The sequence below is a fragment of the Pongo pygmaeus genome, chromosome 1 (genome assembly GCF_028885625.2).
Source record: "Pongo pygmaeus isolate AG05252 chromosome 1, NHGRI_mPonPyg2-v2.0_pri, whole genome shotgun sequence".
NCBI classification, from domain to species: domain Eukaryota; kingdom Metazoa; phylum Chordata; class Mammalia; order Primates; family Hominidae; genus Pongo; species Pongo pygmaeus.
This window is the reverse complement of record NC_072373.2, coordinates 113,073,660-113,097,289: the sequence shown is the minus strand read 5'-3', so window position 1 is coordinate 113,097,289 and position 23,630 is coordinate 113,073,660. Positions and strand designations below refer to the sequence as shown.

The window sequence follows — 23,630 nt, the reverse complement described above, 5'->3', positions numbered from 1 at the left end:
GGTGAGTTATAGGCACAGCTTTGCCACCAATTAGAGCTGGCTGTGTCATCTCAGACAACTTGCTTTTCTTCTCCAGACCTTGATCTCCTCATCTATCAAATGATTTCTAAGAAGGCTTTGGAGAGGACTAGCATGGGTTCCGATGCTGGCTTTGTCACTTATTAACTGTGATCTTGGATAAGCTGCTTAACCTCTCTAAGCCTCAGTTTTCTCATCTGTAAGATGGGGATAATAATACCTGTCTCATAGGGTTATTGAGAAGATTTAATAACATCTGTAAAGACCCTAGCACAAAGCCTAGCCCACAATCAGTCCTCAATAAAGAGCTGCTGGCTAAGACATATTTTGGCTGGAACATTCTGTGGCTCTGGATCCACAGAGGACAGGATTTGGCCAATGACTGCTTAAGGACATTTCAATGGCCCCTTGACAATGACACCATCACTGGGCTGCCCACCTCCTCCCACAGCTGCAGACCATTCTTGTGATAGCTTCCCTTTTCCCCCACAAATGGGAATGGCGGCTGCCCCGGCTAGGCCTATCTGAAGTGGATCCAGCTGGTGAACAGCAGGGACAGCTCAAATACTAGTGGAGTGCAGCTCTCTGCCCAGCCCAGCGGGGGACTGTGCCTCAGTGTAAACTAATCTAATCTGCAAGATGACAGACCTCAAAACGGCCCATACAATGAAATGCCCATGGCTTGCAAAACTTTAATTCATGCAGAACCTTTCCTCAGAAGCAAAATCTTACATAGAACCCCATCTTGGCTTCAGCAGAATCAGGAAAAATAAAAAATTGGCAGGGGAAGGAAATAAACAGAACAAGTGGTATCTGAATTCATTTGATATATTCTGGTTGATGGCATTAATTATGATATTTAAAGTCACCATGAGGACAACTCATTAGTAATATCAGTATGTTAAAATATGGTGCATAACATTTTTACTACATGTACAGTCATGCACTGAATAACATTTCAGTCAATGAGGAAACACATGTACAACAGTGATCCTGTAGGATTATAATGGAGCATATAGAGATCTAATATATGGCACTTAATGTTGGCATGGCAGATCAAGTAGGGGAAATGACTGATATTCAGTAACAGTGCTGGGACATTTGATTTTCCATAATAAAATATATAAATGAAAATATACATCCCATCTAGGTTTGTTGAAATACACCCTATGATGTTCACACAAGAATGAAATTGCCTAATGACACATTTCTTAAAACATATCCCCATCATTAAGTGACCCATGACTGTATATACACACACACACGGTGACATTTGAATCAAATGATTGCAGTATTCCTGAAACACAGAACATTTTGCAAACAATTTAACTACATTCATAACATTAGGTAACCTTTGAATTGCAGTGTTCTATGACAGAGCAACTACAACCAACCCCCATCCGTCTCCTGCAAAGAAGGCTGGAGGCAGGTCAGGGTATACCAGCATCTTCAAGGACTGCTTCTCAGTCCTGGACCTACACTGGAATTACCTGGGGAGCTTTAAAAAAATAACAGTGCCTGGACCCCACCTGACATAACTGGTCTTAGGATTAATTAGGATTTTTTTTTGAAGCTCCACAGATGATTCAAATCAGGTGTAGCAAAGCACTGTTACTTTAAAGTGTCTCTACCTACATGGTGACAGCCAAGTGCTCAAATGAAATATCTTAAGGCTGTCACTAGCTTTCAGTTTCTCTCTTTGGTAGAGACCCAATCACTGGTTCAAGAAAGTTTCATTCTCCTCCAGTCTTCCCCAGTGCAAAAGAAAACAGCTGAGACCCATCAGATACTGGCTTTTGTGATGCAATAATGAGTTTAACCAGTATGCATCCTATTTACAGACCTTACAAAGGCACTCCGCCAGTAGATCATGCACGTCCTCCCCACCCAAAGGTAAACAGTGTTAAGTGGCCTGAATGAGCCAGGACAGCAGGGTCAAATCAACTTATCTAGGCTGGAAGCAGGTTATAAACAATCCGGACAAATAAATAACTACTGGATTGCATTTTAACCACACACATTCAGCTGCACCTGTTTATTAAATACTTCCTTAATTTCCCTCTGCCCCACAAAGGGCTTCTGACCCCTGAAAATAATGCTTCTCAACATAAAAATAAAAATAATTGTTTTCTTCTTGGCAGTTTAATTCCCCTTCCACACATCCCACTCCCCCCTCCCCATTTCCCTCTAATGGTAATACCCTGCTGTGCAGACCTCTGCTGCCTCCAAAGAGACACAGGCACCCAACCCTGACCAGGGCATCCTCTGACCCACAGCCCCTCTATCTCCCCTCTCAACCTATAATAGAAGGTTCCTCCCAGGCAAGGATCATTTTTTTTTAAATAACTTTTTTAACTTTAGACATTCTGTACTCTTTGGATTACTCTGCAATAAGCAAATATGACTTCTGTAACATAAAAAGAAAAATAAAAATGTTATATATAACTGCATGAAAAGAACTAGAAAGAAAATACTAGGTGACAGGATGGCAAGCGATTTTTATTTTTTTCTTAATATTTTACTCCCTCCCCCAGTCCTCTGCAATGAGTATATACTAGTTTTATAACTAGAAAAAAATTTTAGCCAAAAATAAAAATAATGCATGTTTGCTATATAAAATTCACTACTGTAGTGTGTGTGTATATATATATATATGTGTGTGTGTGTGTATATATGTGTATATATGTATATATGTGTGTGTGTGTATATATATATATACATATATATATACACACACATATACATATTTGGTCTTTGTCCCCAGTTCCTGGCACTGAGCTCCTAAACCCCTTGGAACTTCCTAAGCAATGGGAGTACCTTTTGTTATTTATAAGAAGCCCCTTTTGGCCATCCCAGAGTTTATGCTAACGAGGTGACTGAAGGTGAGCACAGAGGCAGTTTCAAAGAAGGAGCTGGCCACGCTTAGAGTTGGAGTTTTCAGCTCCACCCTTAGACCTCCAAGGACAAGAGGGGGACTGCAGATTGATCCAATCAGCATTGGTCAGTGATTTGATCAGTCATACCTATGTAATGAAATCCCATATAAAAACCCTAAATAATGGAGTTAGGAGAGCTTCTGGGTGCTGGGAGCAGCGTGCACCAGGAGAGGGCATGGGCAGTCAGCACTACTCCCCTCTCAGACCTCGCCCTATGCACTAAATAGGACTGACCTATGTGACCAATAGGAAATGCACAAATGGTGGAATGTGACTTCCAGGGCTAGGTCATAAAAAGACAAGCACGATGTCATGAAGACGTCAAAGCAGCCATATGGGGAGGACCACATGAGGCCTCCTGCCAACAGCTAGCACTAACTTGCTAGCATGTGACTGGAAGTAGATTCTCCAGCCTCAGTCAACTCAGTCAAGCCTTCAGATAATGTCAACCCCAGGCATCTTTTTGTTGTTGTTGAGACAGGGTCTCACTCTGTCACCCAGGCTGGAGTGCAGTGGTGCAATCATAGCTCACTGCAGCCCTGACCTCCGAGGCTCACGTGATCCTCCCACATCAGCCTCCTGAGTATCTGGGACCACCAGCACACACCGCCATGCCTGGCTAACTTTTTTATTTCTTAAAGAGACGGGATGATACAGTTGGGGTCTGTGTACCCACCCAAATCTCACGTTCAATTATAATCCCCAGTGTTACAGGTGAGGCCTGGTGTGAGGTGACTGGATCACACGAATGGATCTTTCATGAATGATTTAGCATCACCCTTTCGGTGCTGTGCTCGTTAGAGTTCTCACAGTATCTAATTGTTTAAAAGTGTGTGGCACCTCCCCCCCTCTCTCTCTTGCTCCTGCTTTGGCCATGTAAGGTGTGCCTGCTTCCCCTTCACCTTCCACCATGATTGAAAGTTTCCTGTGGTTGCCCCAGAAGCCAAGCAGATGCCAGCATTATGCTCCCTGAACAGCCTGTGGAACTGCGAGACAATTAAACCTCTTTTCTTTATAAATTCTCCAGTCTCATGTATTTATAGCAATGTGAGAACTGACTAATACATAGGGTCTCACTGTGTTGCCCAGGCTGGTCTCAAACTCCTGGGCTCAAGTACTCCTCCTGGCTTTGCTCCCCAGAGCGCAGGGATTACAGGCATGAGCCACTGAACCTGCCCCTTTCCCCCGAACAACATCTTGACTGCAACCTCCTAGGAGACTCCGACTCAGAAGTATCCAGTTAAGATGTTACTGACTTTCTGAACCACAGAAACTGTGAGATAATAAACATCTATTGTTCCTTTAAGCCTAAAGTTTGGGGCTTTTTTTTTTTAAACCAACATATAACTAATGTAGACACCTGCAGTCCCTAAGATTGAATGCAAAATTGTGTTACACACACATGAGTGTGTTCTTCTGGGAAGAGTCCATAAACTTCAAAAGATTCTCAAACGAATTCAAGACCCAAAAAGATTAAGAAACATTGCATCAGACAATAAATTGTCAATGAGCAAGGTCCTGTCCTTTCAGATTGAGTTTTGAAATCACCCATCGCACAAATACATGATACCACTTAACTAGTTTTTCAAGATATTTCTTGTTCAAAGATGCTCCCACTTTTTCTTTGTGCTCAAGTCCTAGATAAACCTGGCTAGGGGCAGGAGGTATGATTCAGGAGTTAGTGAGCAGGGAGGTGTCACTGTGCCTGGGAAAGCCAGCTTCTCATGCAATTTTTGGAATATGCCTTGGCTCAGAAACCTACCTCTCTAGGCACAGGATCCAACTTATATGTTCAAGATGCGTGACTGAGCATGTGAAAGTGTCAGAGGGATCGACCTCACCATTTTACATCTACTTTTCCAGTTGTGGCCCCTACAATCATCAAAGCTCATTCAGCACCATGCTCCTCCAAATTCTGCATGCGACTCAGACACACTAGTATCTTTCTTCATCCATAAGATGAAAGTAATACAATGCACCATGTAGCAAACTCACAGGAGACCCTAGAGATCAAATAATACTGTGAAAGCCACCAAATGAATATTTTAAAATTTTATCTCATTTCTGCCAAGGTGAGATATCAATCTAAAAACAGGATAAATCTTTGTAAGTACGAGAACATTAAAAGGAACATTAAGTTTGGGTTAAAAATGCGAAACTGCATATGCAGTAAAATTACGTTTAAAAAAAAAAAATCCTACACCTACAAAAACAACCAAACAAAACGTTGATGATACTGGGCTGAATCACTGAATGGTGAGAATATGAGTGATTTTCTCCTCTCCTATTTTTCTCAATACCTTTTCTCTATTATCTCGTTTTTTAAATAAGCAAGTATATATTGTTTCTAAACTGAAGATAAATGATCATAATGAGTAGCACTTTCCCAGGCACTGTCCTAGTTGCTCTGCATACATCATCTCATTTAATCCTCACAACAGTGAATGGGGTCGATTTCATTACAGCCACATTTACCAGACAAGGAAATGGTTTTCAAGATTAAGTAACCTTCTCATGACACAGAATGTGACTAAGAGTTTTCTTATTCCACGGCTCACACTGAATGTGCTCTGTGAATATCAGTGAGAAGTAATAAAGCACTGACTGGATCTTCTTGCCCACCTGGTCCTAAAAGAAATGGTGGGGAATCTATGCAGTCCCAAGTTAAAAATGGGAACTGAACTGAGCTGCCACAGCATGCTGAATAGGTGGAGTCCAGGCCAACTAAGTGCTTCATGGAACTTAAAGGCTCCAGAGAGAGAGCAATAGGGAAGACCACTTCCACAGGCACATCGGTGACAACTTCTGGGGATTCTTACCTGTCAGCCTTCAGCCAAGGAAGGACAGGAAGTGGCATGGGCTAAAAGATCCTTTGTTTGACCTCCTTCCAGATCAGGTGACAAGAAAACACAACACTTGAACCTTTCCAATGACAGCCAGCACTTACTGAGCCCCAGCCAGGTAACTGACACTGTTCCACGTACTCTGCTTGTATAACCAGCTTTAACCTTGCAACAGCCCTCTGAGGTAAATACTCCTAGTGACCTCACTTTACAGATGCAGCACCTGAGGCAAGGAGTTAGGGAGTAAATGAAGCTGGCTAAAGACACTTGCACTGGCCAGGCACGGTGGCTCACGCCTGTAATCCCAGCACTTTGGGAGGCCAAGTCAGATGGATCACTTGAGGTTAGGGGTTCGAGACCAGCCTGGCCAACACGGTGAATCCCCAGCTCTACTAAAAATACAAAAATTAGCTGGGTGTGATGGCACACGCCTGTAATCCCAGCTACTCAGGAGGCTGAGGCAGGAGAATTGCTTGAACCTGGGAGATGGAGGTTGCAGCAAGCCGAGATCGCACCACTGCACTCCAGCCCACTCGGTCAATGTCACTGTCATCAAGGGACAGTCTAACCAAGGTCCAGATGACACAAGTGGAGCCATAAAACCAGGACAGCTTGAGGTTCAGCTTCCCAAGACCACAGGCGCAAGGACCTTATCTGGATCCATACTTTCATCAAAAAGGTCCCTTGAGGCCAGGCACAGTGGCTCATGCCTATAATCCCAGCACTTTGGGAGGGCGAGGCAGGTGGATCACCTGAGGTCAGGAGTTCGAGACCAGCCTGGCCAATATGGTGAAACCCTGTCCCTACTGAAAATACAAAAATTTAGCCCAGCATGGTGATGTGTGCCTGTAATCCCAGCTACTCCGGAGGCTGAGGCAGGAGAATCGCTTGAACCCAGCAGGTGGAGGTTGCAGTGAGCCGAGATCATGTCACTGCACTGTGGCCTGGGCAACAGAGCGAGACTCTATCTAAAAAAAAAAAAAAAAAAGTCCCTTGAGGATCCCTCGAGCCTGGGAGGCTGAGGCTGCCATGAACAACGATTGTGCCACTGCACTCCAGCCTGGGTGACAGAGTGAGATCTGTCTCAAAAAAAAAAAAGGCTCTTGAAACAGCCATCAACTCCCATGTGATAAATGCACTGCCACAATCCAGCAGCAAACCTAAAGTTCAGAGTGAATTCCTAAGTCTTTGCCTTCACTGACTTCCCACAGCATGGGCAGTAGCTGTGAGACCTTGGGCTGGTTACTTAACCTCTCTGCACCTCAGTTTCCTCATCTGTAAAGTGGTATAATCGTCACAGTGTTATGGAAGGATTAAATGAGTTGCTACATTTAAAACTTAATTCCTGGCACACAATAAGTGCTCAATAAATGTTTAGCCACTAGTTGCAGTAGTAGCAATAGTAGTGATATTAACTCTAGCTGTGGAACTAATTTCTCCCACACACCGTGGCAGGTTGTATTCTCCAGACACAGCAGTAACAATATCTCCTTCCCACATGCTCTTTTGCAATGTGACCATGCCACACACTCCCATCAAGAGGTGGAGTTTAGAATAATTCCCTTCTCTTTGGATCTGGGCAGGAAATCACTGTGTGACTTCCAATCCTAGGTCATGAAAAGTGATGTAGCCTCCATTTCACGCAGGGTGCCCTGAGCCACCTCATAAGAAAGCCAACGGTCCTGAGGCCATGCTGTCAGGGGGCCAAGGCACACGGAGAGGCCCTGGGCAGGTGCTCCAGTCCAGAGCTGGCTCCAGCCAGCTCCACCTGCCACCAGGTGAGTGAACAAGCCTCCACTGTGACCTGCCCCCAGCCTTGGAACTTCCAGCCATGTCTGCTGTGCCTCTACCCTCCAAAATTCTTGACCCACAGATTCTGTGAGCGTAACAAAATTGTTGTTTTAAGCCACTGAGGTTTGGAAACATTTGTTACATAGAAAGGTAACAAGAACACATGCTATGGCTTCAAGCAACATTTTTTTCAGTACCATTATGACGGATACTAGGACAGAAACTGTGAGGGAGAGATTAATAAGACATAGTTGACAAGTTGTCCTAAGCTGACGATCCTAAAATAAATACACATAACTAATCATTTTAATGGTATACGATAGCAGTGAGGTACAAAGTGCAAGGTTAAGCCCTTTCAGAAAGTGAAAGCATTCAAAAAGCCTTCAAAAAAGTACTGACATCTGAATTGGGTCCCAAAGCGCAAGGGAAATATATACCACATGAAAACACTGCAGTGCGTTCCAGGATTAGCAAGAAGTTTGTGGAGGTCGTTTTGTCACATGACTGGAGGGCACATCAGTGCCAGGCGGAAAAGGGCACCGAAAGGCACATTAATAAAGTCAAACACCTCCTCTGGGACAGGCGAAGTTGAGAAAGAGCCTAACAGAGGTAAGTAAGAAGACAGATCAGATTTATGCTTTCGAATTATCACTCTGGTGGCAGGTGGAGGACAGAACAGAGGGCAGGACTGGAGGCAGACAGACCAAATTCACAGTCAAATGTGACAAGATGAGGGCCTGGCCTGGTTTTAAATCCAAGGACAAAAATATCATTCATTCACCCTTTCATTCTTTCTCTTATCTGAATCCCCAGCGGTACCTAAAATAGAGCTGGTCTAAAGATGATGATTAATGAATGTTAAATTATTGATAGATACTACTTCTAAGAAGATGTAACTGCCAGCTACAGAACCAGCCAAAAGGACTGCAAACCCAGTAATTCATTTCATCCCAACCTGACTGATCTCTCTGATGTCTGCGCTGCTGTGTCACTAGACTGCCTGACTGTCCTAGGTTGAGACATTTAGCTACTGAGCCCCAGGGATGGGTGGCTGCTTCTAAGCTGCTGCCTAATTCCCTCATTACTAAATGTTGAAGCTGCTTCCTTAGAGGACTGCTAAACCATAACTCAAAAATATTTTAAACATGCTACTATTTACTTAGATTAGAATATTTACTTAAATGTTTTAAAAATTACAGTATTTTAAGTCTTTTATCTCTTCTGACTACTACCACTAACCCTGCTTCCCCTCATTTTTCCAGAGATTAGCACTACTATGATTTAAGGATAGAGCTCTCCAGACTTTAAAAAAATGCTTTTATATCCAGATATATGTAACCACTGAAAAATACACATTATTTTTCAGCATTTTTTACATAAACATTATCATGCCTTTCATTGAGTTATGTTCCTCAGTTTTCCTCCTCAAAGTTTTTGAGATCAAATATAGTTCCCATTTTTCCTCTTTATATAGCTGCACAGTATTCCAGCATAGGATTACACCACATTTTATTTATTCCAATATTAATGAATATTTAGGTTATTTATACTTTTTTTTTCTATAACCAACAAGTCCATGCCTTCTACTGCTTATCCTTTCCCCACCTGAATTTATACAATCCCCAGCTTCTCTTATCCATGACCATTGAAACCCCAGGGAAGACCTTATCACTTTCAGGATGTCCATGGCTCTTTCACCCCATGCCATGCTTGGAACCAGGAAAGCCCAAAAGACCCCACTTCCTGCCCTTCTATTCTGCTCCTCCTCTCCTATTGCTCATTTCTTTGCTTCCAACCTCCACTCCTCCCAGAAAAGGTAGGGATAGCACCTGAGTCTTGCCACCCTCTCACCTGCATTCCCCCTCACTCTCATGCGAAGGACAGCACAGAAGCAGCATCCAAAAAGAAAGGCAGCGAGGGAGCCCTGCAGCCTGCCCTAGGCCAGCCATGCCCACAGCCACAGGAATAGACACTTTTTTCAGCCCCACCTAGATTCAAGGCAGCATCTAATAGAAATACTTATAAGTAAATAGAAGTGCTAGTATTTGCCTTCTATTTTCTAGAGGGGAAAAAAATTAAAAGGCAAGATCAGATTACTTGCCTGTAAATGTTCTCCCTGTAATTACTCTGACCGCTCTTTCTTTCCGTCCGGTTTTGGAGATAACGGAAATAGGCTGAGTGTTGGGCATTTTTTTTTTAAAGAGGGCAGCTTCGTGGCAACACTCCCTCTGAGAAGTCCAGGGCTCAGTGAACCACAGCTTAGAGTGAGTTCCAGTAAAAGGACCATCACTCGAACCAGTAAGTGCCTCATTCCTTCTCACAGCATACATTTCACAGCAATTACTGTTGCTATTATTTTACGCTTCATTTCTGGACCTAGGATACCCCAGTTTCTCCAGACTCTCAGTCTGGTCCCCAGATTTTCACTCTGGGAGAAAGGTGTCTGCTGGATTTCAAACAGTCCCTCTACTGGCCGCCACCACCACCCTCTCCTAAAGAGGACTGGAATAACTCTTCCACAGCTCCTGCCACACTCAGCACTGCCTGCACCTCCTCCTGGAGCTGGCAGAGCCCCAGCTGTGCACCCCTCAATGCTCTCACAGCTTCAGGAAGAGGACTGCTAAGCCCAGGGCCCTGCTGACAACATGCTGGGAGCGCATCTGCAGGCAGCGTCAGGATGTCAGCTACCAGGCAGCAGAGGGATGCGGGGCGCCAACAGCAAAAGCACTTGGAGGGGCTTTTTCAAGTGGCATCAGAACTAGACCTGGATACAAAGGGGTGGCCCTGGCTTCAGGAAGCCCATGCTAAGTCAGTCTGCTGTGTCCTTCAACACAGTGTCCCCACCTTCTGTCTCCCAATACTAGGCCACGGAGACACAAAACTAGAAAATGGGGCTGCCTAGCTAGGAATGCCCAGGCTGTGAATTGGGGTCTCCAAAGGAACCTCAGAGCCATGTCCTACTCAGAGCAGCTCCTCCAGCTCTTCACCCTGGAAAGCACTTCGGTACAAAACAGGGATATTCCTCTTCTCCTGACTCTGCCCAAGGCACTGCTGTGACCCTCTCAGCAGTGGAAGCACTAGCCAATGTGCCATCCTCTTGGATGTTAGCTGGATAATCGCAATAAGCAGAGCCCCAACAACTAGCTCCAGTGTGTGGGGAGAAGTGGGGAGGATGGAGAAAGGATACAAAAAGACACTGTGGGATTTCAGGGCAACCCATGAGTGAGGATGACAGCACAGCTATGCCTTGCAAGGACCAGAACTGGAAAACCTTTGTGACTTAGACCACCCTCCTCAGGACAGCTCCCACCACTCTTCAGGGACAAAGTTCCTTTACTCAGCCATAGTTTCTGTGCTCCAAATACTCAGCTTACACATGCCTGTTGCTGCTGTACTCACTACTGTGGTTCTCAGTGCAAATTCCCCAGAAAGCAATCTGACTGGCTGGGAGACTTTTTTTTTTTAACCAGGCCCCCAAATTTGTAGATTTTGGGGTCATTTACAATATGCATTTCCCCAACACACTCAGATCTAGGTGGACTTGACCAGATGGGCATCTGTATTCCATTACCCAGCATATAACCACTTTGGGCAACAGGAACTGTGAAGGGCCCCCAAACCATTCCCCACCAAGAGTGTGGGTGGCAGGTACCCTGAAATATGTCTAGCACACTCATAAAGCATGAACATCTACACACAACTAAAAATAAATAGTGAGAGCACGGACACTGCTTCTGGGGGTTTTCCCAAGCACCTGTTACGTATGATAACACTGGATGGCCACTCCTTCTCCCTCAGCTTTGACTTTCATTGCTGGTGCTCAGGCTCCTGTGCTTGGCTCTCATCGGTGGGTAGCCCTGGATTGGACATTTTCCCCATTCAATTCAAGGACCATGCTCTTGAGCATAACTATGACCAGGCAGTAGGCAGTGGGCCCTGCTCATTCTTTCTAGGGAGGCACAGATAAGCCAGCATCACAGATGCAAAAAACAGAACCATGGAGGTAGAGACTAATTCTTCAGCAGCCCAGAGAAGAGAACTGGGAAACAGCGCCCTCGCAGATACACAAGACCAAGCTGGAGAGTTCAGGGACTTCCAAAAGAAGGTACAAGAATGAGCACTATACCATAGGGGGGTGGGTCACAAAAGCAGGAAAAGGTCCCCAAACAAAGAATCCATCAGTCAATTACAGCACTCTCCCCATGTGGTGAAATAGTATGCAACCATTTAAAAACTGCAGAGAACAATATTTATGAACACCTAAAAATGCTGAAAGCACACTACTAAGTAAAAGGGGAGAAAGGCTATAAAAGGATTTGAAAGTATTTTCGTAAAGATAAACACCCACACACACCCATACACCTCTATATATGTGTGGAAAAAGGACTGGGCTAGTATATTTAAAAAACGCTAAAGGGAGGTCGGGTAATAAGGGATTGTTTTCTCCTTGCACTTTGTGTTTTCTAAGTATTCTATAGTCTGAATGAATTAGCTTCATAATTAGGACCAACAGTCATAAGCAATTTCTCAGACCACCTGCCTCATAAAACCCAAAAAAAGAAGTCAGAGAGGGGTGAATATTTTGGTACAGATGAATTCAGGTTGTGTAAGTGGAGAGGAGGGAGGTGGCCAAGGAGCCTGAAGTGGGGGAGGGGGGCTGATGTGAAATAGGGAATGGGTGGAGAGAGAAAATGATTGCAAAATTGGCTGGAGCCAGCCTGGTCAGGTCAACTTTGCGGTGTGTGAAGTGTCAAATGGTTAATCAGTTGCCCTCTATTTGAGCTACTTAATGCACAAGGGCCTGGTTGAACAGGTTTGACCTCATTTACTTTTTCTTAAAGCTGTTTAGCCGCTTTCCTAAAAACTCCTATTTTCTGAGTTATTAAACTTTCCATTCCATGTTGATCCCTTCCGAGCCCTCTAACGCATCTCTTCTCTTGCTTCTTCCAATTGGATGCCTTCATGAGGCATTAACAGATACTGTGAGCCCTGATGAAAATCATTCTTTCAGGGTACAAGGAAGGCACCTGAATGACAGATGGTTTGAGGAATCTTGAGAAAGCAGAAGTTTAGGCATTAACATGCAGGCTGTCGCTGACTTACACAGAGCCAAGGACGTGACATACAGCATGGGGCCATTTCTAAATCCCCACTGAGGGCAAGGGTCCTGGAGGGAATGGGATTTGGAACAAGATTTGGGCCTTGAACATTCGCTACAGGCTCTGACAAAGCAGTGGTGGTTCAAAAGCCTCTGCCCCCTGGTGGCAAGCCCTGCCCAGATGCTGTTACGGGGCTCTCCAGGCACGCCGTCCTAATTAGGGGCAAGATCAGAGAAGCCTCTTTGGAAGAAGACAAAAGGCACAATGAGATGTAGTCTCCTGAAGTAGAGGCTTTCTCTCTGGTTATCACCTGAAACAGGAAATAAGGACTGAGTACCTGCTCAATTCCAGGCACTAGCCAAATCTGCAGCAAACCAGCATTTCCACAGATGTCTTCTTACTTTAATCTCACAGCCACCCTGCGAGGGAAGTGTACCTTCCCCATTTCACTGATGAGATGAGCAAACTGAGGCTCAGAGAAATTGTCAGTGGGATACAGAGTTGGCATCCAAACCCACAATCTCTGACTCTAAGCTTCTGTTTCATTCATTCCACAAATATATATGGTGTCTCCTCTTTGCTGGACACTGTACTGGGCTGATGAGCAACAAGACCCAATCTTTACAGTCTAGGAGGCAGAGATAGATAAGTAAACAGAGGCGGCAAAGCGTGGCACTGTGAAAGATGCACTGAGGACACAGAGCAAGGTGTTCCACGGGCGTCAGGAAAGGCTTCACACAAGAGAGGTTGCTTGTGCCCAGTTTTAATTAGGATGAGTAGGTATTTCTGCTAGATCGTGGTGGGGTGGAGAGGACATGACATAGGACCCCAGCAGAGAGCAGCTCGAATCTATGCAGAGCTGCATGAGGAGCCGGAGGTCCAGAGTACTGCAGCAGTTTGACATTGATGGGTGGTAGGGTCCATGAAAGTAGAGGACGACCTAGAGTAAGCAGCAGACAGGGGCCAGGCCAGGGCAGGGATAGGGTGCTCTACTAAAGAGCATGGGCTTTGAACTATGAGCAGTGGAGAGCCACTGGGGGTGTAAATAAGGAAACAGATATTCCAAATCCTGCCTTGGGAAGATTGTTCTGGCAGGAGTGACGGGAAAGGGGCCCTGGCAGAAGATTCCTTCATGGTCCTGTGGTGATCCAGGTGAGAGCTGCTGAGGACCCCAACCAAATCAGATCACTGGACCTCCACTGGGAGTGAAAGGGGGTGGTCTGGCCAGAGAGATAGTAAAGAGATGTAGTTAACAGGCAAGAGAATGTGGGGATATCCAGGTAGCTGTCCACAATTCCCAGGTCTTATGCAACTGCTGGGGAGAAGTTGATGAGGTCATCACTGGACAGAAAATCTATTCCCTGGGCCCAACCAACTCTCTAGACCATCCTGCCATGTGCCTCTTAGAAGTGATCTTCCCCAGCCAGCCCACAGGAGGACATAGGGAGCAAAGGTCAACAGTCACTCAGCTGATGAATGGCAAGCATTCAGATGGGAGGTGCCTCCACAGGCCATGATAACCCATGGATCGATTTGAGAAAGATGCCAGAAAACAGTTAATTCAAGGCCACTTTAAAATACCTGGCATTCAATCCTCCTCAATGTCTCCATCAACTGCAGACCCTATAACTCCCAAATGAGCTCCACTCGCCACAAAGGTCAAGACACAGAAAAGGTCACTGAGAGCAGAGCCTATTCCTGAAAAGCAAAAGACTCCATACTTCTACAACTCAACCAGTGAAGGGCTGGGGAAGACTGACAAGTTCACTAAGAAATGAGAGGAAGGACAAACAAGATGTTCAAATTAGAAAATGATTCCATTAATGAGGGCTCTGATGATATAGTTGTGGAGGTTATCAGTTTGCCAGAGCTGCAGATTTAAAATACTTACATGGTAATTGAAACCAGAAAATGCTGACCATCCCCCAAAACCTCCCACCCCACCTAGTGCTGATAACAGGAGTTATCAGTTGCCTTTTGTGTACAGCTAGATGAGATATGGATCTGTGGGGGGAAGAAGGGGTGGGCGTGCTAGCATCTCTCAGCTAGACTGTCATCGGATGGTGACATTCCCCAGGACTCAAGCAGCATCTGAGAAGCCACTTTCAATATAACTATGGAACAGCTAACCACACAACACAGCACACTGAATGAGGAGCCTCGCAGGCGGAGAAGAAAGCAAACCTGGAAGGCAACAAATGGACACATGCATGCTGAAGGACTCATGTTTAATTCTTCCCAGTAATCCTTTTTCAAGCATATATTTTTGTCTCCTCAAACTTAAGAAAGACATTAAAGGAAATCCATGCTCTGGAGGGGAGAAAGAGAGGCTGTACTCATTAACTCAGAGCTGACCTCGTCTGGCAGGATTAACTCGCCATACCTGTCCAGCCCACAGAGCCTGCCTGGAGCATGGAGGGAGAACCACAGCCAACTCCAGAAAATAAAAGGCTGCAGCGAGAAACAAGTGGGGCCACAGAGAGAAAGGGGTTTTGAAAAAGTTATAAATCCCCATGGCTAGGGACAGTGACATCAGTGTGTTTACCAAGCATTTGATTTACTTGCTCAGGCAAAATTCCAGAGGAGACACTGGGACCTGTGTGGAGAGTTTCTTCACTGCAGCTATCCTGCCAGGTTCATTGTAAAGTGACGAATTTTGTGGACACTTACAGAGAAAAAAATAGCTTCAAATGCTATAGATCAATGCTGCACGCTGCAGAGACACAGTCTTTGGGTTCTGTGAGCTGTATTTGGGCATTACGCAGAGTTCAGCTGCCATCTGTCCCTTTGAAGGCCAGCTAAGAAGTTGGTCCCACCCTGGGCATGGTACCACTGTCCTACATTCCAGCCATTTGGGATATCCTGGGTTCCAGCATTCCCACCCATTGCTGGATCAAGCACTTCCCACCTCCTGCTCTGGGAAATCAGATCTCAGTAGGTCATCAACTATCCCAGAAAGTCCAGCAGAATTGGTTTTGGTTTAGGGGTGTTTTTTGAGTTGGGTGGAAGAAGAGACCTTACATAATCTTTTAACTTTTTCTCTAAGGCTGAATTCCCTATAAGCAAAATTTTAAAATTTTTTTTAAAGAAGAAAAACACCTAGACAATCCTTAAAATCCCCTTTCAGTTCCAAGACTGTGTAATTCTGTGATACCAGTATTGAAAGCCCCTGCATTTCCCTAACTATATATTCCCCTATGCCAGGGAAAGGTGCATGTAAGTGAGAGAACAAAAAATTTCACAATCATGGGGACCTCTTCTTTCGGCTTTGGAGCCCTCTTCCCTCTGTCTCTGTACAGGACAGCTTTTTCCTTCTGTCTTCTCCCTTCCTTCTTGTCTACTAAACTCTCCGCGCCTTAGAACCAAAAATAAAAAATAAAAATTCAAAATCATGATCTTAGGGGTGAAAGAACACTGAGAAACCACAGAAAGCAAAAATGAAAAGCCAACATAGAAAAAGTCTGACTTGAATTAGAAGCAGCACTTAAAATTACAGGTTCAGAAAAAGCTTGAACAGAATCCAGGGCTGAGGTCAGCCCTGAGTCTGCAGGCTCTGCCCTCTCACAAAGGTGAGTAGATGGGTCTGGAGAGGGCTGTTCATGCTATAGAAGGGCCTCTATGCCATTGAGGCTAAAACCAAAGCAGGAGCAAATCAGCCCTGCTAGTGTGTACAGTCGGCATCAAAGAGGAACAACGGTAGAGAATATTTTCTGAAAGACACACATGAAACCAGTAACGGCAATGGTCTCTGGAAGAATTAGGTCAGAAGCAGACTTAATTTGCACTGTGTACATCCTTCGGTATCCTTTTTAATTGAACACATGTGAATGCATTACCTATTCAAAAATAAATGAGTAAAAACACATGCCACGACAAAGCAAAATGAGGAGACAATATAAAAAAGACAAGGATAATTTTAAATTTCTCCCAATAAAACACTGTTTAAAAATCTAAGAGGAAAAAAGGGTAGGCTCCAGCTAGTGGAGAGAACAACTAAAAAACAAGAGCCACATGTTCCCATGGTCCTGGCCAACCCCACTTCTTTCCCATCCTCACTCGTTCACATCTGCCTTTGAGTACCCACAGCAAGCCTGGCTTCGTGCCCAGAACATCGCCTGGCTTTCCTCCTCTCTCCCTGCCCACATCTCCTCAGTCACTCGCTGCCTCCTCTCTTGCTTCTCTCCCAGTTCTCAGTTTGCCCATCAAATCTCAGGTGGTACTCTCCATTCCCCGCTATGAGGGAGTTCATTTGTTCGTGCAATTTCCCCACCTAAGACAAAATGTATTTCCCAAAGTTGGTTTGTAATGACATCTCCCATGCCTGCTCTGCTTACCCATGACTTTGACACTCCCTCCATCAAGAGGGCAGAACCTGTGTTTCCTCTCCCTGAATCTAAGTGGGCTACAGCTCTGGTAGAAGTGACACTCTGTGACCTTAAGGCTAGGTCACAAAAAGGGAATGCAGCTTCTGCCAGCTCTCCTGGGACACACACTTGGAGCCCGAGCTGCCGTGTAAGCCATCTGCCTGCTCTGAGCCCGCCACACTATAAGGAAGCCCAAGCTAGCCCACAGGAGAGAGGAGGTGAAGAGAATGAGATGCCAGTCTCCACTGCTCCAGCTCCCTAGTGTCCAAGCCCCAGCCACCATCTGACTGCAACCCCATGAAAGACTGAGCCAGAACCATGAGCCCAGCCCTTCCTGATGTTGACATACAGACTTCATGAAAGAGAATAAACTAATTTTTGCTTTAAGCCACTATGATTTGGGATGATTTGTTATGCAGCACTGGTAACTGCAACATCTGCTTCTAAACAATAGAATCCCAATGTCTAGGCCCCATCTCTAACTTACTTCATGTTCCTATTCTCACTGATTTTTTGCCACTGAGCTTGACCAAGCCCTTGAGTCACCAATCCAGATATTTGTTTAAACAAATTCACTGTGTCTGCCCACACTGTCTATTCCTCCAAAACAATCCCTGTTATAGTTGGCCTTCCCCAGTTCTCTTCCTGGCATAGAGTAGTCCATGCCCTTCTCTCATTTCTTAATATTACCCTCACCCATGGAGTGTCCCTAGATTCTGCTCATTCATAATACTTCTTCACCCACCCTAACCTCTCCCTCCTGCAGCCACAGATCGTCCACTTTTCCAGGCCTCTGCACCGGAGCCTGCATCAGCCACCTCCCAGTACATCATCCTTTCCAATGCCCTACAACACAGGGCAGAAAGGACTATTTTTTGCTGCACATCCAGGCTGTTTAAGAAAAGGCTTAAGGCAGCTTAAGCACAAAGAATGTCATCTTCAAACATTGTAATGGCATCTTCTTTTTGGGACACTGAAGTATTCCCATGATTCCAAGAATCAAATGAACAACATCTGGTTATGGGGTCTCTGGTCTCTACCAAGGCAAACTCATAAAGCATTTCAAAGCCCTTCATCTAGAAAAGCCTGTTCTCCACCCCACGCCCAGCCAATGCCCACTCATATTTTAAGGCCCAGCTCATCCGTCATCTCTGCTAAGGAACCTTCCTCAGTGCCTTATGCAGGCAACCATTCCTGCCTTGTGTTGTGTGGGTGCCTTAAGTCAAATCCTTAACTCATCTTTGTGTGTCCCCTTGCATTTCAGACAGTAGGTGCCCAATAAATGTTTGTGGGATGAATCAACTGGTTATTCTCCTGGAACACCCTTTCCCAGTACACCTCCACTGGCCAGAACAACTGTCTTCCTCACAGGTGCCAGCCATCACCCCGACCACACCCTCTCAAAAGGCCTCTGCCAGTCATCAAACAAAGCCTCTTGTCTCCTGAGAGCTGCTCCACAATCACCTTCCCAAGGAGAATTCCCCATACCGAGTCTACCATTCCTTCCCTGATTAAAGTTGCTTTCACAGGCATCTGTTCAGCTATCCACTCTTCACGGCTTGGTTTTCATGCACTCTGAGTTGGCCCTATCTCCCCTTTTCGGCCTCAAGCACGTCAAGAGGAAGGCTGGTGACAACCTTTCCCGAGCTCAGGACAGTTTTCATGCAAACCGGTTCTTCCACGTTCTTATGCCTGGAAGAACTGCTGCTCTCCAATAGCATGAAGTAGACAATGATGTTCTTAGCATCCAGTCTTAAAACTAGAACAAGTATTGGCACTGCTGGATCCCCAACTCCTAGAATGGTGTGTGGTACCTAAACAGAGCTCAAAAATATTAGTTGAATGGAGGAAAGAACGAACAGTCATCTGGCCCAGACTTGGAGAAGCTGGGATCTGTCTAGCCCGTCTACACCAGGAGCGAGGCCTGAAAAGCTGCATGACTCACCCAAGGTCACGAGCAAGCCAGTGAACAGGGGCTGGAACCCTGTCTTTTGCCTGGAAGCACAGGGCCTTCCTTCTGTCCCACCCAGCTTTCTCACCACCCACCCCACCCCTTCCACACTCCAAAGACAGCATCTCCGCGAGAAACGTTGGGCAGTGTCCAGGAGTGTTTTTCTTCCTGGCTTTAAAACAAATTGTGACAAATGGCTCCACAGATCTACCAGGCCATGGAGCTGAGCAGATGGGACTGCAATTCACACTATTAACTCAAATTCTACTTGATGTTCTTTCAAATCAGGGCATTTTATCTAGAAATTATAAAAAAATGTTGGGGGAGTGCATTTGTAAGGAAGTTTGCCAGCAGATTCATTTACAAATCTACTTGCTCCTGGCCACCCTCACTGATCACAGACTTTTACTCACGCTCCCTTACTCTCTCCCATCAAAGAGTCCAGCACATGCAGAGTGATGGAATCTTGAGGCCCACTGGTCTAACCACCCACCTAAGCTTGACTGCCCTGTGCCTGTGGACATCCTGCGTGCAGATGCACATTCCCACTAATGGCAGCCAGGGGAAAGCACTACTCGAAAGTTCTTCTTTACTTTGAACTGAAATTGGGCTCAGGGGTCCTGGATACAGGACAAACCCAATCTCTTATTTATTCAATGGACAACAGGTGAGCACATACTAGGCCTGGACACTGATGTAGGTAGGCACTAAAGCTTCAGAGAGATGCAGAGGAACCATCTTTACCCTGAAGGAGCTCACGTTCTATGGGTTCATTTCCTTTCCCTGTGTCTTACAAACAGGTTCCAGTTTGTTTCCGTCCTTCAGAGTGTACTGCCTAAACTGCATGCTATTCTTCACAAGTGGCCTGACCAGCTTGTGGACAAGGATGAGGCAAGCAGACCACCTTCTTTCAGTGCAGACAAGATGGCTGTTTAGAGGCCACATCACATGGCAGACACCTGCCAACTAAAATCCTCCATCCTTCCCATGGCCTTCCCCTCCTACACTTTGCAGCTGGATTCAAAACCTTGCATTCACCCTTGTTCCATCAGGGCCAGACCATCAGTCTATCTCATCCAGACTGTTTTTTATCTTACTTGCCAACCTACACACTTGCTGTTCCTTCTTGCCTTAAAGTCATACAGATGACTTTAGATGATTCAGATGAGTGTGACCTCTACTTTCACCAAACACAAGGTCAATTCAGAAAGGTCAAGAACAGAACCCTCCAGCATGCTAATGCAGCCAAATAAGTCTGAAAACAATAGTTGGCCACACTGTTTTCCTGCTTACGGACATGGACTGCTCTTGTCCTGCCTATAAGTATATCGGATCACTCTCCCTCTTGCTGGCATCTACAGTAACTATACTCAATAAACACACCAACTTTGATGCCAAATCCCATGCCATCCCACACATCTTAAAAATAAAACAAAAATGTGTTATTCCAGCTACCCTCACTCTTTTTGTGGTTTCCTGCAGTCTAACTAGCTACAAATCTCAAAGCCAAAGATTGTAGCTCCCTCTCTTTCGTTCTTTCATCAAGCCAGGGAGTCCTGCTCCTCTCTCTCTAGTCTCTCCTGTATCACTGCCACTTGTCACCTGCCTAATCCAGCCACACTGCTCTGCAATATTAAAGGTCTTCAGCATATTTTAAAGTTAGTCTCCTACTGCCACTCTTTTCCCTACTCTTGCCAGTCCACTCAGTAAACTACTGCCATACAGGTCTCCCACAGCAGTTTCTCACCAGATAAACAATGGCCGGAGATTCCACTTTGCCAATCACATCAAGTCCAAACTCCGTGTCCTGGTATCCAAGGCTTCTAAAGTCTGGCTCCACTCCACCTACTCACTCTGACACCCACCTCTCCCTCCAAACATCCCCGGTACGTCTTACTGGATTTTGCCATTTCCCCCAAGTTGACCAGGAATCATTCACACCTAAAGGCTTTGCTTACATTGTTTTCCATCTCTTGTGCTGGTGAGCTAAAAACAAGATGGAAAAGAAAAAAGAAGAGGAAGAGAGAAAAAGAGAAAGGGAAGAAATGGGGAAAACAGCAATAGGACCAGCTAACTCCTACAGCAGAGTCTTGCCAGGCCCTCCCCTAATTGCTTTATATGTGTTACAATGTTTAACCCTCACAACTACAACAGGAGGTGGGTACCATTCCATTCCCACCTGCAGATGAGTGTAGCACCCCAAGGTTAAGTATCTGCCCAGGGTCACGTGCAAAGTCTGCATGCATGCTGAACCATTCCAGCTGCGCCACTGCCCAGGAAAAAAGTCACCGGTAGGAAGACAAGCATAGAATTAAGAACAAAGCAGCTAACTCCAGGTGCTATGGAACGGTGGTCAGCCTGGAAAATCAAGAGGGCATTCCTTGGGAGATTGCCGCAATCAGAGTCTGGGAGTATGCAGGAGCCTGGCAGGCAGCCCAGGGACAGGTGAGGCACAGGCACTCATTCCCTTCCATGTGAGAAGTCAGGGCACGTGCAGAGCCAAGGCCAGAGGACAAAGGTGAGCTCACCAATAGGGCCAATACTGGGTCTGGCTGGAAGGGGAGGGTGGACAGAGATGGGTACTAAGAAGTGAAGATGGACAGGCAGGACCAGGTCTTAAAGGGTTTGTGTCTTGCTAAAGACGGACCCTTAATTCCGTGACACATCTATTCAACCACTCCTCATTATCTTCCTAAATTCTACTGTGCCTTTGCAAAGCCCAGCTCAAGTCCTTTTTCCTCTCAGGCCCATCCTCCCTACTCCTGAGCAAAACACAGGTGTGGAGACAGGTCCCAACCACCTGCAGATGACAGAAGGAAGCTACATCTAGGATCAGTCTACACAGAGGCAAGAAGGGATCCTCCTCCTCTGCCTTCTCCTTTCATGCTGTTCTTACCTTCTCTCAAAAAGAAAGAAAATACAATGTCATTGCTTCTTCCCTAAGCTTGTTAAGTCAAAGCAAGTCAAAGCATTAGAGCTTCATTACTTGGCTTTTTCTAGCTATAAGTGTCTGGAAAATATCAGGAGTCACTGGCCTCTAGGAATCCATTAAGATAAAGGAGCTCCATGATCTACTATCATAAGATGACAAAGAAAATATGCACTTTCTTTGGGAGGCCAAGTTGGGTGAATCACTTGAGGTCAGGAGTTCAAGACCAATCTGGCCAACATGGTGAAACCCCATGTCTACTGAAAACACAAAAATTAACTGGGCTTGGTGACAGGCACCTGTAATCCCAGCTACTGAGGAGGCTGAGGCAGGAGAATCGCTTGCACCCTTATCCACGAGACAGAGGTTGCAATGAGCCGAGATGGCACCGCGGCACTCCAGCCTGAGAAACAGCGTGACTCCATCTCAAAAAAAAAAAAAAAAAAAGAAAGAAAGAAAAAAGAAAATATGCATTTTCTCAGGACTAAATAACAAAAAATGCCAAGTTTCTTAGCTCCAGTCAAGAAAATGACATCATGTGACAACAACAGCCATTGCAAGTTTATCAAAAGATGGACAATTTCAGATTTTTCATTTCTGAATAAGGAACCATTTACACAGACACATGTATAACAAATGCCTGTGCACATCCAGGACTTGTCAAATCTTAACATTTTGCCACACCTGGTTTAGTATTTTTATTTTCCTTTCAAGAAAGAAAGCATTACAGGCTGTGCTTCAATCCCTATTTCACCCCCTTTCAAGCCCCACTATTCCACCCATCCCAGAAATGACAACATCCCGAATTTGGTATTTATCACTCTTGCACATTTTTATGCTTTTACTACCTATGTATGTAGCCATAAACAATATACAGAGTTTTTGGATGCTTTAAAACTGTTTAAAATGGCATCACACTGTATGCACCCTTTTGCATCTTTTTTTATTGACAAAACATTTTTGAGGGTAATCCTTGTTGACATATGCCACTCCAGGGCATTCATTTCAACTGCTTTATACCACGGTCCACTGTCTGAATAATCATTATCTATAGCACAATGTATTCATTTTCCTACTGATAAATTTTTAAGTGGTTTCCAACTTTCATTGCAATAAATATTCTTGTAAATCTTCATCCAAGGGTATCTTCAACCACACTAGGCATTGCCCAAATTGCTATGCAACATCAGTGCACCAATTTACATTGCCAAGATCAGTGTTTACGTGTTCCTATTCTTTGATGTCTTTGTCAACCTTGGTACTATTTGACTTTTACACTTTTCACCAATCAGATATAAGGATGAAAAATGGTGCCTTCTTGGTATTCTGAAAATTAATTTTAAATGGGAAAATAAATTACTAATAAGTGCAGCTTAATCAACAAGAGTTTTCATTAACACGTGGGAATACACCAGGTATTCCTCGGATTTTCTTGAAAATTCTACAGGGAGGGTAGGGGAGTGACGGTACAGGTAAGATTGGACATGAGCTGATAATTGTTGGAACTAGGTGGTGAGTGTATGGGGGTTAATTATCCTGCTCTCTCCACTTTGGTACATATTTGAAATTTTTCACAATAGAAAATTAAAAGAAGAATGGGGCATGGTGGCTCACTTCCAGCACTTTGGAAGGCCATGGCAGAGGATCACTTGAGGTCAGGAATTAAAGACCAGCTGGTCAACATGGGGAAACCCCACCT

General features: G+C 45.0%; 1 protein-coding gene across 4 annotated transcripts in view; it reads right to left on the bottom strand.

Annotated features, from left to right (window-relative positions):
- IGSF3 (immunoglobulin superfamily member 3) overlaps positions 1 to 23,630 on the bottom strand; it is a 92,914-nt gene that overhangs the window by 42,961 nt on the left and 26,323 nt on the right. The window lies entirely within an intron of this gene.